This window comes from Vombatus ursinus, unplaced genomic scaffold, assembly GCF_900497805.2.
Source record: "Vombatus ursinus unplaced genomic scaffold, bare-nosed wombat genome assembly UNPS02012602.1, whole genome shotgun sequence".
NCBI classification, from domain to species: Eukaryota; Metazoa; Chordata; class Mammalia; order Diprotodontia; family Vombatidae; genus Vombatus; species Vombatus ursinus.
In genome coordinates, this window is record NW_020952380.1 from 3,377,917 (window position 1) to 3,395,879 (window position 17,963).

Sequence of the window (17,963 nt, forward strand, 5' to 3'; positions counted from 1 at the left end):
CACACACACACACACACACACACACACACACACACACACACACACACGTTTATTCAGAGAGAGAAACTAGGGTTAGAATAATACTTATCAGTTTGGCCCTATTAGTTTGCCCTGGAGATAACTTTGGTTGGGCCCACTCTAAAGAAACAGCTTTATAAATAAAACTGTAAGGCACTACAAGGCTCACCTGTAGGGTAGTTCTGGTTCTCAATCATCACTACTGTCACATCCAGGAACACCCATTCTCTTTTTGTGAGGAGGAACAAAACAGCTGAAACTTTGCTCACTTTGGGATGTGGGTAAGAAACTGATAGGGGGGTGCAATATAAGTGGCCTTCAGTATCTCAGTGACCTCCAGACACATCCCTCCCCCCTTTATGTAAACAGCATCCATACAGCCAGCATTTAATACCTAAAGGCTGCATCTGGATGTGATGACACGTCTGAGGCAGTCATGCCAGCCCCCTCCAACAATTAACGAGTTGGTGTCCCCTAATTTACAATAATTGTCACAAACCATAGTATTTACACAGTCTTTCCTCATCTGATAGCTTTAAAGGATCAGCACTAATAAAGGACTGGCACTAATTGCCTTATTAGATGAGTTCTCACCCATAACTAATAACCCTAAGAGCCATACTTTTGAAGAACAAGCAAGAAGACATGCAATTTGCCTCTATAACTTTGCCCTTATATTCCACCTAGTAATACTTCCTGACTCAGAATCACTGAGTAAATGATTCTGCCAATACTATTTCCCCTCCCCATGCCCAGTCCAACACTCAACTTGAAATGATCTTTTCAACACTCTATTCTACTTTATTCAACTTAAATCCAAACTGACAATCAAACAGCAAATATGGTCACCAAAATGGCCACAAGTTTGGCTAGCAATGAATTTCTAATTACACAGCAAATAATATGGTTAACTGTGTGATGGGGTAAGATGAGAGGAAAAGAGACAGAATGGACATGGAGGTGGGGGAAGGAAAGAATTGGGAATAAAATAGGTACAAACCAAAACTTTAAAGAACCACATTCTACTATAAGATTTCCAGATTTCTACAGTCAATCTGGGGTGGCAGATTTTCTATCTTAACTGGTATAAATGTATTAAGAAAATCTTAGAAGTTCTCCTATTTAGTTCTTAGCTAAGAGAATCCATTCACTGGTCATAAGTGATCTATGTCTTGAGTCTGTTCCTGGAATTCTCAAGGCTGCTTAAGGCCAGAATTGTCCTCAGGAACTGATTTATGTGTGTTTACTAGACAACGAAGCAGCAATATAATCTCAGTCAAAAGACCAAGGCATCAAAATAAACAGTATAATGTAGTATAGTGGCTCTTAAACTTTTTGAAACAAACCCCTTTATTTTAAACAAGAATTCAGCAGAAGCCTTATATTATAGTAAAGTAATTCAATAACACCAATCAGAAGATAAGGAAGGCAACCTGATAAAAAGAAAATATGGTACTGATGCCAAAAAATGGACAAAGGGTCAGACATTGAAAAGGACTTAAAAGAAAAGAGGATGGTAGAACACTATGAATAGTATCATGTGGGAAAAAAAAAGTAGAAAACGGTAGAGGGGGTAAAAAAACAGAAGGCTGGTCAAGAGATTCAGTTAAGCCAAATCTTCTCAAGGTCATATAAATATGAAACTTAAAGATGACATACACAAAAAATGGAAAAGAGTTGTGATTTCTACAACAAATTACTTTTTCCATCAGTGACAGTGAAGCAACAGCATTTGGATGCTAAGATTGGTTCCCAAAGCTCTGTATGAAGAAACAAAAATGGCACTAAAGAAAACAAAGACAAGAAGAACAGTTGGCTAGACCAAGTGGAGGACCATGCAAGAGGCAACACAATTTGAGGACACTGATAAAGTTTGAGCACACATTTCTCTCTGTTGAATACCAAAGTAGAAAGTGACACGTACTATCAGTCCAACAATTCAGATAACAGTGTTACCTGAATTATTTTCAGGAAATATGCTTTGAAGGAGGGCTTGTGTGCATGCTTATAGGCAAGCATTTATTATGCTAAAACAAAAAAATTTTTGGTCCAGATCTATCGGTCAATAAACATGTGTTTATTATGTACCATGCACTGTGCTGAGCACTGGAAATACAAAGAAGGGAAAAAGACAGACCCTGCTCTAAAGGAGCTCACTCTAATGGAGAAGACAACATGCAAATTATGTACAAACAAACTGGAAATAATCAATAGAGAGGAAGGCACTAGAATTATAGAGGATAGGAAAAGTTTACTGTAGAAGGTAGAATTTTAGGTGGGACTAAAAGGAAGCCAGGAGACAGAGATGAGGAGGGAGAGAATTCCAGGTATGGGTTGGGAGAGCCAGTGAAAATGTCTCAAGTTGGAAAATGGAGTATTTTGTGTGCAGAACAACAAAGAAGCCAGTGTCACTAGGTGGGGGGGGAAGAGGGTGGGGGGGAGGGGGGAGGGGGAGAGAGAGAGACTGTGTGTGTAGGGGGGTCATGAAAGATTTTGAATGCCAAACTGAGGATTTTATATTTGATTATGGAGGTAACAGGGAGTTACTGGAGTTTATTATGGGGGACATGGTCAGACCTGCTTTAGGAAAATCACTTTGGCAGCTAAGTAGAAAATGTACTAGAGAGGGGAGAGACTTATGGCAGGGGAGATCAACCAGTAGGCTATTGCAGCAATCCATGTGTGAGGTGATTTGGGTCTGCACTAGAGTGGTGGCAGCATCAGAACAGAGCAGGAGAGGGGCTTGGGGGGAAGTGGGTGAGAGAGGTTACAAAGGTAAAATCAACAGGTCTTGGCAACATATTGGATATGGGTGGTGAGAGAGAATGAGGAGTTGAGGATGATACCTAAAAGTTGCAAATGAGTGAGACTGGGAGATGGTGGTACCCTCAACAGTAACAGAGAAATTAAGGAACAGGGGAAGATTTTTTTGGGGGGAAAAATGAGTTCAGTTTTGGACAAGGTGAGTTTAAGATGTCTAAGGGTTGGACAATGTGATACTGGAAGTAACTGAATCCAGGGGAGTTGATGAGATCACCACCAAATCACTTCACACCTGCACTATGGCAATAGCCTGCTGATTGGTCTCTCTTGCTATAAGTCTCTCCCCTCTTTTAGTACATTTTCTACTCAGCTGCCAGCGATTTTCCTAAAGCAGGTCTGACCATGTTATTCCACCCCTCACCCCAATAAACTCCAGTAAATCCCTGTTACCTCCAGAATCAAATATAAAATCTTCTGTTTGGCATTTAAAATCTTTCAAAACCTCTTCCCCACCCCCACCATGTTTGTAGTATTCTTACCCCTTTATCTCCACTAATAAAGAGACAGTGGATAAGAGAGCCCAGGACAGAGCATTGTGGGACATCCATGGTTAGCAAATGTGAACTGGATGAAGATCCAGCAAAGGAGACTGAACCGGAGTGGTAAGAGGTAGGAAAACCAGGAGAAGAGAGTAGTGTCATGAAACCCTAGAGAGAAGAGTATCAAAGAAAAAAGGGCTAATAGATAGTATTAAAGGCTGCAGAAAGCTCAAGACGAATGGGATTGAGAAAAGGCCTTTAGATTTGGCAATTAAGAGACTGTTAGTAACTTTGGAGAGAGCAGTTTCAGCTGAATGATAAGGCCAGAAGCCATACTGCCAAGAAGAGGAGAGTGAAAGAAAAGAGGACTACACCTATTGTAGATGGTCTTCTCAAGGAATCTAGCCACAAAAGGGAGAACCATAGTATGATTGCTAGAGAGGAAGCTCTGGACATGTTCATAAGCATAGGGAAGCAGCCAGTGATTCAGTGGACATGGTGAATGTCTGGTGCCAATAAGCAACTATTCTGTAACTTAAAAGTCTTAGGAATTTGCTCTGGGCAGTTGGATTTGCCCAGAGTTACAAAGTAAGTATTGTCAGAGGTGGCACTTGAACCAAGGTCTTCCTGACTCTAAGGTTAGCTCTCTATGTCACACTGCCTCATGTAATTTTTTTTAATGAAAAAAGGCATATGAAAAAATATTAACTACAGACCCATATGTCCTACTTATGTACATATTTCTACAAAGATTTTATGAGGATATTCTGCACATATCCTGAGTATCCTTGAAGGAGGTATGAAGTGGAGTTGGTGGTCTAGTTTCTACAGCTGACCCCATCTTCAGTCACAAAATTGAAAGGTAAAGAGAAAATAATATCTCACTCTAAATATTACTTGTTGACTATAAAAAAGCATATGATAAAGTAAAATGTCTCACTAAAAGTGTTTCCTACATATATGTTAAAGTTATACAATATTCTTGGATATATGTAAAAACAACTGTTCGATGAACTCATTAATACCAAGTGAGGCATGAAAAAGGGAAGCATGTTAGGTAAAGGTTTTTGATACTTTCATAAACGAATTCCAGCGCTGAGTCCAATGGAAGGATTCCCTATTTGTGGGTTCTACCACTCTGATTTCATCAAGCCCTAGAACACTGTAGAACCTTCTAAATGAGATCCATAAGCACTCTAGAATGATTTCCATCCAAGTGGGTAAAAATGTCTTTGGACCTAGTATTTGCAGTTCCTCAAACAAGACACTCCATCTACCAACTCTGTACATTTTCACTGACTGTTGCCCATGCCTGGAATTATCTCCCTTCTCATTTCCATGTCTTGGTTTCCCTTTTTAAGTCTCTGCAAACATCCCACCTTCTACAAGAAGCATTTCTTAGTTCTCCTTGATGCTATTTTCCTTCTGTTAATTATCTCTTTTTTATTCTGTATAAATCTGTTTTTGCACATAGTTGTTTTCATGATGCTTCCATCAGACTGTGAAGTCCTTGAGACCAGTGTCTTTTTTTGCCTTTCTTCACATCCCCAATGCTTAGCACAGTGCTGGCACATAGTAAGCACTTAAAAAATGCATGCTGACTGACTATTGTCCAGATATAGCATCTAGTTGGTTTGGCAGTCCATTGAGTTTATCTATAAGTACATGCACATCAGTACATCCTGGACAGATACTTCAGACAGGCAATGAACTGGGCTCAGAATTGAATAATAGCTAGCTGTGTGACACTGGGCAAATCACTTAATCCTAATTGCCTCACCCCCCCCCCCAAAAAGAAAGAATTGAGTAATAGGAAAAGTGTGCTGTACTGACTTTGGAGAACCAAAGTAACTGACTCACAAATTTCTACTAGAAACAAAAATCTATGTTTTTGCAAACAATATTCTTATAGTGCTATTTGGTATCAAATAACAGAATGCCACCTTCTCTCAAAAAATTAAAACTCTGGTTCTTCCACAGGGCAATAGAGTTGTGGTTATGACATATGGCCAACAAAGAATTATTATAAACAGTGGCACAAAAATTTCATAAGACCCAAAAAGGAGGTGATTTGCACATGTTGTAATAGGAGTAACAAATATAAAGCCTATGTACTACATTAATACCCACGTGATGTCAAGAGATCTAAAGGATTGTCCCCTAGCACATTGAGTATGCCTACTACAGGAGATTTCCAGGAGGGCACAGACATGAATTGCACAGGATTAGAAGGTATGGATAAGTTGCAATCTATAGCACTGGAATGACTACCCCATCAATGAAATCACACAGTCATCCCTGTATTGAAGTATTTTCCCTCTTGGTGGTACAGTGGATAGAGTACTGGATCTGGAGTCAGGAAGACCCGAGTTCAAATCCAGCCTCAGACACTTCCTTGCTGTGTCACAGTAGGCAACTCATTTAACCTGTCTGCCTCAGTTTCTTCAACTATAAAATGGGGACAACACTAGCACCTACCTCACAGGGTTGTTGTGAGAACTGAATGAAATCATATTTGTAAAGCACTTAGCACAGTGCCTGGCACATAGTAGGTATTTTATAAAAATGTTTATTCCTTCCCCAACCTTCCCACCACTTTTAATTGTGGTGGGAATTATGGAATTGGCGATATTACATTGTGAATTAGGATTTTCAGAAGTACACAAATTGGAGACAGCCATCTTAATACCTTTCGTTTACATTTAGTACCTAAATAGTGTTTATAGATGCTTGTTTCATCCTTAGTCTTGACTTACTCTTTTTTCTCTTATCTCCTCAAACTTTATGGTTTCATCACATTATCCATAACAGGCATTTGTGCTATAACATAACAAAAAAACTAAGCACATTAATTACTGGACATCAATTATTTTATGAGCAACATACTGTCAATCAACTGTCAATCATACAGTACACTGGGTAAATTCAGTAGCTCTGGCCTCAGGGCCAATCCTGGTAGATCAATAAGAAGCCAAATTTTAATTCCGAGCAATCTCAGATGTCCTTCTAAATAGTGAAAGATAAACACTGTGCATGACTGACATAGAGAGAAAATTAGATAGATTTGCTGTGCATGCTAAACACAGTTGAGAAAAGTAACGGAAAGCAAAATGGAGTGAGACACCTGGTTTTTAAATCCCAGTTGTGTTACTAAGTATGTATAACCCTGAACAAGTCACTTCTACCAGTTTAAATTTTTTCATTTATAAAACGAAGGATGTGGACTAGATGTTTTCTAGGATCCCTTAGTATTGCTTACTATTAAAACTCTGGGCAAGCCTAATTGCCTGTCTCCATTTCCTCATTTGAAAAATAAGGACTGGCTTTTCATGGGGAAAACTTATAAAAACTACAGAATTAAAAGTATCATATATAACCAAGATTAACCTGGGATTCAGGAACATAAAAAAAAACATTAAGCACTGCTCTAGACAAATTTCAGTACTGCAAAACTCTGTTTTCATTTTAACTAGTAATCTCTTCTGTGACTACAGCTCCTGTGAATGAATGAAGACCCCAGGCAGCACTTTTCTGGTAGGCTAGAGAAAAGGCAGGACATAGGACTTTACTATCTGTATATTTTTACAGATGCTATTTTAAAAATAATACTTTTGGCAAAGTTGAACTAAGCAGTATTTTATATTTCTTGTTCTTAAGTCTGTTCTAGCACCCAGGGGATGCCAGGGGATGCAAACTTGTATTATTTGCTGTGTACTTCATTATTTCATGCATCACTGAATACCAGCTATAAGACATAGCTATCTATGAAGTAAAAGGTATCTCAAAAATCAATACTAACACTATTTACTACCTGAGTTTTAGACTTATTAATACATTTTAGATACAGATCATTAAGTTGTAAAAGTTATGTATCTGATAATAAGTTAGTGATATAAGTTGAATTTTCCTCATCCAGGACAAGCAGAAAAGTTCAAAGTAGTAATCGTTTAATCGCTAACTCCACTCAACATCTTCCATTATGTCTACCTTTCTTTCATCCACATCTCTTCTACTCTTAACTCTTCTTTCCTAAATACTCTTCTTGCTCCCTAGACTCTACACATTTTTACAAGAAAATCCTCTGAATACATCCAAACTGTGACAAACAGTTCATTAAAAAGCAAAATAAAAAAAAACCCTTTAATTTCTGAGACTACTGTTTAGGAAACTTGCTTCTACAAATGACAAAGACATTCTTTAAAATTAGCACTTTAAAAACTTGGACATTCTAACAGAGGAGTATCTTGGTGTAGTAGATACAGTGCTTGCCTAAAAATCAGGAAAATCGGTTCAAGTTGAGAAAGGAGAGGGGGGGACAGGAGGGGAGAAGAGAAGAGGATATTTATTAAATAATTACTAAGATGCCAGGGGATACAAATACAAGCAACAAGACAGCCTTTGCCATTTTAAAGGGGAACTACAGCACATAAATAGGGTAGACGCGAGTGTGGGGAAAGGCTACATGTACAACTGCACAATTGGGAGCTGGTGCTAGGGAAGTAAAATTAAGTCCTGGTTCCAAGTAAGATGAAGCCCAGGGTAGTTCTGGGCTAGGTGATCACCGGGGCAAATCATTTACTTCCTTAGCACCGAAGATGCAGATTTGCCTGGGTACTGGGAGTTATCTCAGGTCGAGTTCTTTCATTCCCACAAAAAAGGTCACTTAAAGTTACATTCTATGCACTACCAAATAGAACTTAAAGTTTCAATTCCTTACTTGGTTGGTATCCCTAATTCACGAGTTTCTTCAAAGAAAAAAAAAGAATGCACACACAATGATTTAAGAAGCCACAAAACTGAATCTGTTGCTTCAGAGATGACAAGCAGGTCTTACTGATAACTATCATATCTTCATATAACAACAGGTGGAAAATAAAGATAAAAATTCGAGCATTATCTTTATGATGAGTGAGGCTATCTTAAGGTAGTAAATTCATCAGTTTATAAAGAATAAAGGAAAAGTAGAAGATACGTTTTTTAAGGGGTTTGATTGAAAAAAAAAAAACTAAAAAGTATACTGGAATGAAATTTTTAGCAGAAATACATATTTTTCAGCCCTGCAATCAAGTTAATAAAACTGGTATGGCATTCTCCTACTCTAAACATATGGATAATCTTTAAAGAGATCCTTATTTTAATAGCTACAAAGCAGCAGCTAGACTTCTTATTTAAATAATTACATCTGATCACGTTCTAAGAATCTATTAACAGACTGACTTAGTGATTTGAGAAAAACTAAGGAATAACATTTCAGTTCCAGCATTTAGTACAGTACCCAACACATAAGTGCTTAATAAATGCTTGCTGACTGACTTCTGTTACACAGAATACATTTGAAAGTCCTTAAACTTTAGGTACCATCAAAGGAAGTTGGTAATGCAGTGGACAATTGGTAATGCAGTGGACAATTGGTAACGCAGTGGACAGAGTGCTGGGCCTAAGATTGGTATTCAAAACTGTCCTCAAATACTAGCTATATGATCACAGGCAAGTTACTTAACCTCTCTTTGCCTCAATTTCCTCAACTGTGAAACGGGAATAATAATAGCACTTACCTCACAAAACTGTTGTGAGGAACAAATGAGATAATATTTGTAAAGCATTCAGCACAGTGCCTGGCACACAGTAGGCATTATACAAATACTTATTCCCTTCCCCTACATCTGAAATTTACAAAAGAGATGTCTAATTCCAATCCTTCCATGTCAATTTAGGATACATTTTTCTAGTCTTCTATAAACATTAAGAAAAGATACTGAATCTGAAACCTAATGTGATTTTGATTAACCTAAATTCAGTATATATACAAAGTTGAGCCTGGGGGTGGGGGGAATGTGAGAGGAGGAATGTAACCTTATGTTTTGGCAACAATTTTCCTCTTGCTGATAGAACAGCATGTCCCACAAAATTAGTATTTACCAAATATGGTTCAAAGATCAAATTACACCTTCCTTGGCATTACCAAGTAGCAGTGCATGTGTCACAAGCCACAAAGAATCAAAAAAATGCTTTCCTTATAGTCACTCCAAATGTATTCATTGCCACAAGTTTCTTCAAAATAGTTCAAAATTTTAACTTGGGCTAAAATGCTTTCTAAGTGTAAATGCTACAATTTATATATATATATTTGTACAAAACACAGCAAGTGAGAAATCAAACTTTATAATTAGTTACTAATACAGATTGATAGGTTTTTTAGTTTAAGACCTGCATATCAGGAAAAACAAGAACGAAACAAGGAAGCTTTTGAACTTCACTCCCTCTCTTTTAACTATTCTTTTCAGTCCACTCAACAAGCTCTCTCCCTAGAAATGGTAAACTTAAGCCTATAATGACATTCACACACTGCAAGTATACATTGTAAATATATTTAAATCTACTCTTTGCAAAGGACTATAGAAAACTTTGTCACCTGATCTATCTTATTTGAAAATCCAAAATACATCCTAACAGGATTCAACTACGAAGCTAATGTGGTTTTGGATGAGCCATGGGTACATGAATCCAAGCCAGTGTGCAGCCTTCACCCTGGTCTTTGCTCAGATGCTTGGCTCTAACTTGGACAGTAATTTTCTTTTGGGGATTCAAATATTAAGACAAAGGTTCTGAGAAGTTTTTTCAATTGGAAACCTGAAATGCTAATATGGTTTATCAAATCAGGAAAGAGTTATAGTTTCTAAATCAGGAAAAATTTTTAAAAAACTTAACTTTACCATCATTTTATAGTTCATCTTTTATTTTTATACTGTAAGCTTTTAGAGGGAAAAGTCCTTATATTACTGAAACTGATTTCCTCACAGCTTCTAGAATGGCATCTTATATACAAGAGGTACTTAGTGTAACACCATTATAGAATATATTATTCATAAGTAGCTATTTTTCAGTTGCCTCTAGCCAGTTAAACTATTTATGTACTATAACAGGCAGTGGTGCATAACAGATACTACAGGTAGCTCCTGGGTTCAAGTTTTACCACTTTCCTTACATCTGCTAGCTCTGTGACCTACTTAACCTTTCTGGGGTCTAAGCAACTCTTCAAGACAGACAGTTGCAGAAAAAGTACCAACCCGCATTGATATTGGAAGTTCTTTGCTGAGAACTTCCAGTAAAAAATGAAATTACAAGTCCATTCTTGAATGTTTATGCTATAATAGCCTCAAGATCAAGAGTAAGACAAGATACATTGCTTGGGCTTTGGCTACATTGTAAAGTTAAATAACTTTTCTTATTAACAAAAAGACTCATTTGAGATGGAGAAAATGGGATAAATACAGGAAAGAGAAGGAACATGATAGAAAGTTAAGGTCCACTGGAAAAATACATGGATCTGAATTTTAATTTTATGTTTTCAAGTGTTCATGCTTCTTTTGTGTGGTGATGCATAAGTACCCTCAGGCAAAAAGCAAGTCAATTTTAGGGAAAGTTGGATTCACAAGGAGTTCTTTCCTGTTTCTTTCTCTCCTTGCATAAAATATTAGAGCTTAAAAATTATCTAGTTCAAAACCCCCTCCTCCACTTTACAGATATGGAAAATAAAGCCCAGAGAGGCAAAGTGACTTGCAACCTAATCTTTTCCATATTAATTAATAAATATGCCAACTCCAAGGGAACTGCCTTCCTTCTTCTACAGGAATTTTAATAAGTGAAACCTGGCATGTAAAAATATCAGGAATAAAGTGGTAATGTTGATATAAATTCCAGTCACTAACCAACCTACCTAAAATTTCCCAAGCTTTCAAGCAGCTTCAAAGGCCCATCAGATTTTTACACAGACTTAATGAAAAAAGTAATGTCTATAATTAATATTTGCCACTTAAAAACTAATTTATAAATAATTATTTGAGAAACCCAGTTAAAATAATTTGGACCACTTAGTTATGTCTAGGATTCAGTGAAAATAACAACTTTATGGAAACTATTAATAATACTCTTTTCAATTAATGGCCATATTTTTTTCTCTATCTAAAGTTAAATAGGAAGGAAAGACAGTTTGAACTAATCTCAGATAACATAACTTGAACAGGGAATTAATTTTAACACTGTGAATTTTTAAAAATATCTAGAAATTAAATATTATAAGATACATTATTCACCATATGAAAATGTACTATATTTTTTAAATTAAAAAAAGAATTTAGTGCAAATTCCTAGGAGGTTTACTGAGGGCAGGAGAAGAGAGAAATACATCCAAAATACATGCCCTAATTGTTTACAATCCTTTGAAGAGGTGTAATATACAAAAGTTATTGTTGCCATCATATAATCTTTTTTCCTGCACTATGATGAAAATAGAAGAAATGGATAATACTAGAAGAACAGGGATCTGACTGCCAGGAAATAAAATCCCTTAAATGTTTTTATCTCCTATACGGTATAAAAAGCAGGAAAGCCAAAGGGGATGCCTGATTTTTCTGCCAAGCAAAATGAATTAGGGTCCCAAAGACAGCCTTTTCTGATCGCCAGTTGACTAATATGACATGCCCACTTAATACAGAGACACATACTAGGTTCTGTGAGATTCAGAAGAATCCTATACCCCAGCCCTTGGAGAACTCTCAAAACTGAGAATACATAGCTCTCTGCCTCTTTCCCTTCTTAAGTGGGCTTCTCAAGTTAATGCAGCTGAAAAATCAAGCACCTGGTGACTATAGTGCAGTTTAGTGACTTGCCCAATGTTAGAATGATAGTAAGAGATGCAGCAGAGGTCTGAATGAAGGTTTTCTGATTCCAAGTCCCCTGTTCTTTCAAGGCTACTATGCCGCTATTAGTACAGACTATTAGAAATGAATATAAAAGAAGCAAAGATATATTAAGTTATTTCAGATAGCTGTCTGTGGTGAGTACACAAGTTTATGGAGTTCATGAAGTATCTTGGACATGGCAACTCATGAAACCTAGGAAAAATAAAAATAGTGCTTAGTCCTATAAGGCCCATTTCCAATTCTTAGTAATGCTGACAGCGGTGCAGAGGATGCTAAGGAATAAGATAATTTTAAGACCATAAAATTTTAATTTGACTGTTGGTTACTCTAAATGTGCCTGCCTGATGACTGACAAGTGCACATACTGTTGGAAGAGCTAAATCTAATCAACTGACATTCTTGCTACAAATTAAATAGCAGTAGAAGTAGAAGCAGCAGTAAAACAGATGGATGGCTCACAGGTGGTGCTTGGAAAAGCAAAGAAAGGAGTTGGGTGAGTGGGTTTTACTTTATTCCTAAAACTACAAGAAACAGTGTTTCATGGGACATTTGGTCATCACATATTGCAGTATTATTAAGTATCTGTTTAAAAAAAAAAAAGACTACCGTGAAAATAATAGTAGCTTAGGCACCAATACCAGTTGCCAAAGACAAAGTGGTAGGGATATTCTATGAAGAATAACCTCCAAACCCTCCAAATCAAATCAACATACACTGATTCTTGTTGATCTTAATTAGTGCTACTGAAAATTTAAAAATGGGAAATGGACAACAGAAATGACATCAACATTCACTATGTAGTAATTTCATCCATTAAGTTACTGTAAATTAATTGCTATGAAATCAAATGAACCCAGAAAGTGCCTCATCAGCAAACAATTAACTTACTTGTCAAACAGAGTGATGGCTGTCAAAGGGCAACACTGGGATAGAGTATAATCTAATCTGTAAAATCTTTAAAAAAAATTAATGGACAAACCATTATGAAGAACAATTTGGAACTATACTCAAAGGGCTTTAAAACTGTGCAAAATCTTTGACCTAGCAATACCGCCACTATGTCTGTATCCCAAAGATATTAAAAAAAAAAAGGAAAAGGACTTATTTGTACAAAAATATTTATAGCAGGTCTTTTTGTGGTGGCAAAGAATTGGAAATTAAGGGATGCCCTTCAATTGGGGAATGCCCAAACAAGTTACAGTATAAGATTGTGATGGAATATTGTGCTGTAAGAAATGATGAGCAGGATGCTTTCAGAAAAACCTGAAAAGACTTGTATGAACTCAGGCAAAGTGAGCAGAACCAGGAGAATATTGTATAAAGTAACAGCAATATCGTAAGGATGATCTACTATGAAAGACTTAGCTACTCTGATCCAAGACAATTTCATGATGAAAAATACTATCCACCTCCAGAGAGAGAATTATGAACACTTAATGCAGAATAAAGTATACTTTTAAAAATTTCCTATACTTTTATTGTTTTATTTTGTTTGGATTTTCTTTTGCAACATGGCTGATACTGAAATAGGTTTTGTATGACTTCATGTGCATAACCAATATCAAATTGCTTGCCTTCTCAAGAAGAGGGGAGGAGCAAAAACGAGGGAGAGAATTTGGAACTCAAAATCTTGAAGATGATTGTTAAAACATATAACTGGGAAATATTTAATAAAATAAAAATAATTTTTAAAAAAGAATGCGAAAGAATGAGAGACAAAAAAGACAAACAGATGAATATGTGGAGAGGGAACAAGGAGAGGAAAAAAAGAAAAATGGGAGGGAAAGAAGAGGAAAGAAGGGGAGGAAAGTGAAGGAAAGGAGAACAAATGAGACAAATTAAAATACATATTTTTTGAAATGGACAAATGTGAATGGCAGCAGCAGTATTATCTCAAAAAGAAAAGAGAAGCAGTGGAAGTTAAAATCGCTGTAAAAACCCAAACAATAACCACAAAAACCAACCAAAAAACAAAAACTCTGGCAAAGTAATACCAAAAGGTATTGAAAATGGAAAGAAGATTCTGAACAGAAAAAAAAATGAAGAGATTTGCACAAGTTATTATGACAAACTTCTCCAAAAAAACTAGTGGAACCACTACACTTGGACCCCAGCACCACAGTCCTTGAAATATTTACAGAGGAAATAGAAATAGCACTAAGGAGAATAAAGAGAGAGAAGGAGTCAGACTGGATGAAACACACAAACACACACACACACACACACACACACACACACACATTTGTGAAAAAGTAATTGAGGAACCAATTTAAGCTATCTAAAGGAGTGGAAGACAGTACCGATAATGATAGTAATAATAATAGCTAACATTTATAAGTACCCTGAAGTTTGCAACATCCTTTATATGTTATTTCATTTAGTGTTCAAAACAACCCTGTGAGGTAGGTGCTATCATTAAACACATTTTACAGATGGGAAAACTGAGGCTGAGAGAAATTAACTGAATTGTTGAGGGTTACACAGCTAGTAAGTATATGAGGCAGAATTCAAACTTCCTGACTTCAAGTCATCAGAGAATTGTACTACAAATAGAAAATGAGCTAATCAAGCGGTTAGAGTAAAGAAGGTCAGAATGCTCTGCTGGTATCCTTGTGATGTTGGGAGAAAGTGAGGTGTCATCTAGCAGGTTGGATGGACCCCCTTTGGTGAAATTTAGAGAAAAAAAGGATGAGAATTGCATAGGATGGGAAGGAATAGATGGGCTGCAACCTGCATTGTTGCAGATAAATCTGGAATCAATGAGATCCCAGATTCATTTGAATTTCTGTAGTGGTACTTACATTTTGCTACATGATATGGAGTTTGAGAAAAGTTCGGAAGCCTGTAGGTAAAATAGAGAACCAGGCCTAAGTTTCTACCTTCCATTACAAAGGTAAGGCAGAACAAAATCAACACTTCTAAGGTAAAAGATGAAGTCCATTGAATATCTACAAGTCAAAACTGATGGCAATGAGTAAAATGGAGTGGGGAGTCTCTACTATTAATAACATCAACCCGTGACCATAAATATAGTCAAAGGCATCAAAGATTTCTGTCTGCAAGATATTCTCCTATAGCCTTTAGTTTAGTATCTCTTTTTCTTTAAAAAAAAACAGACAAGACTAAACTGAGGGATACTACATTGAGTACTTGAACTTATTTCTGAATTCAAGAATAGCTTGCAGATCTTGAATGTCCAAATACAGCTTTTTTTTCTTAACTTCTTGCTCTCATACCTGCTCTTCCTAAAATGGAGACTTAGAATGGAATACAGGATTTCATCTATTAAAAATGCAAAGAAGGGAGAAAGGGGTCCATTAGTTTTCATAGGAGATAAAGGTAAAAAAAAGCTGAGATTTGGAAAAAATAACAAAAAACATAAAGCACAATAGCAAAACCTAATTGCTAGTCAAATGAAATGTTCACAATCATCAATAAAAGAGCTTGGTTATAGGTGAATTTTTCCCCATTCATATTCTCCTCATAAAAAAGATGGGGGGCTCAAGTAGGATGCAGCTAAATTAGTACTTAGGGGAAAATTTATATCTCTAAATGACTACATGAGGGAAACAGCAGATCAATGAATTGGGCATGCAAAGAAAAAAAATGAATAAAAAAACTCCAATTAAACATCAAAATAGAAATTCTGAAAATCAAAGGAGAGAGTAATAAAATCAAAAGAAAAAAAACACTGAACTAATAGAACTAGCAGTTGGTTTATGAAAAAAAATAAAAGACAAATCACTGGCTAATTTGATTTTTAGAATAAAATCAAATTACTGTTATCAAAAATGAAAGAGTGAATGCAGAACCAATGAAGTTGAAATTAAAGCGATTATTATGAGCTGTTTTGCCCAATTAGATGACAGTAAAACTAATGATCTAAGTGAAATAGATGAATATTTACAAAAATATGAAATGGCCAGATTAACAGAAGAGGAAATAGAATGCTTAAATAGCCCTAATCTTGAGGCACAAACAACCCAGAACCAGGTCGATTTACAAGAGAATTCTACCAAACATTTAAAGAACAATTCTAATATTATATAAACTGTTTGAAAAAAATAGGCAAAAGAGGAGCTCTACCAATTTTTATGACACAAATATGGTTTTGAAACCTAAACCAGGGATAGCAAAAACACAGAAAGAGAACTATAGATCAGACTCCTTAATGAATACCAATGCAAACAGTTTAAATAAAATACTAGCAAGGAGATTACAACAATTAATCACAAAGATCACATACTATAATCAAGTTTAATTTATAACAGGAATGCAGAGCTTGTTCAATATTAGGAAAACTATAAGCATAACTGACCATTTCATTAACAGAAACAAAACAAATTCATATAATCACTCTCAACAGAAGCAGAAAAAGCTTTGGCAAACTATACACCTGTTCCTATTAAAAAAAAAAAACCTAGAAAGTATAGGAATAAGTAGAGCTATTATTAAAATAAGTATCTAAAAGCAAGAGCAATTATTAGTAATGGGAATAAATTAGAAGTCTTTCCAATAAAAGAAGGGATGAAGCAAGGATGTCCATTATCATCAATCTTATTGAATATTATACTAGAATTGCTAGCTAGAGCAATAATACAAGGAAAAAAATCGAAGGAATAAGCAAAGAGGAAACAAGACTATCACTTTCTGCAGAAGATATCATGGTTTACTTACGACCTGATTCCTCATTCCTATCCCCCTTAACCCTACTACTCCAAAGCTCCATCCTAATTCCACTCAGCCCTTCCACCATGACTTTTGGAATGCTTGTTTCACAGAGAACATAACTACCTTCTTTTTAAATTTTTTCCTCTCCCACTCCTTCCATCTACTAGCTATTATTGAAACCTGGCTTCCCTCTGATGACACGGCCTCCTTGGCCACCATTTCCAGTACTGCACCTTCACTCCTTCTCCATCACTCAATTAAAGACAGTCAACTAAAAGACTAAGAGAAAAAAATGAACAATTTTAGCAAAATTGCAGGATATAAAATAAAACCACACAAATCATCGGCATTTCTATATATTGCCAACAAAACCAAGCAGGAGAAGATAGAAAGAAAAATTCCATTTAAAATTACTGCAGAACAGTATAAGATACTTAGGAGTCTACCTGCCAAGGATAAGAACTATACGAACGTAGTTACGAAACATTCTTCACATAAATAAACATATATCTAAATAAATGAACAAATATTAATTGTTCATGTGCCGGCCAAGTCAATATAATAAAAAAAGGTAAAACTACCTAAATTAATTTACTAATTCAGTGCCATACCAATCAAATTACCAAAGAATAACTTTACAGAGCTAGAAAAAAAATAGAACAAAATTTATCTGGAGGATACTTAGGTAAAGAATATCAAGGGAATCAATTAAAAAAAAAAATGTGACAAAAGGGATCCTAGAAGTACCAGTCTCGCAGCACTGCAAAGCAGTAATCATCAAAACAAGTTGGTATTGGATAAGAAATAGAGCAGTTGATCAATGGAATAAGTTAGGTACACAATTTAGAGAAGCAAATGAGCACAGTAACTTAGTGTTTGATAAATTCAAAGATCCCAGATGTTGGGGCAAGAATTCACTCTATGACAAAAACTGTTGGGAAAACGGGAAGGGAGTCTGGCAGAAACTAGGCACAGACCAACATCTCATAGTGTACACCAAGATAAGCTCAAAATGCATACATGTTTTGGAAATAAAGAGTGGTATCATAATTAGGAGAGCAGGGAAAAAAACTGCCTGTCAGATCTATGGATAGTGGAAGAGTTCATGACCAGACAAGAGATAGAGAGCTTCAGAGGAGGTAAATTGGATAATTTTGATTATGTTAAATTATAAAGTTTTTGTGCAAGCAAAATTAATGCAGCCAAAATTAGAAAAGGGGTTTGGGGAGGGGGGAGGGGATTTTACAGCAAGCTTCTGTAATAAATGTCT

At 36.0% G+C, this 17,963-nt stretch overlaps 1 protein-coding gene across 2 annotated transcripts in view; it reads right to left on the reverse strand.

Annotated features, from left to right (window-relative positions):
- Window positions 1-17,963, reverse strand: part of TAB2 (TGF-beta activated kinase 1 (MAP3K7) binding protein 2) — a 114,583-nt gene that overhangs the window by 69,172 nt on the left and 27,448 nt on the right. The gene's annotated exons all lie outside the window — the stretch shown is intronic.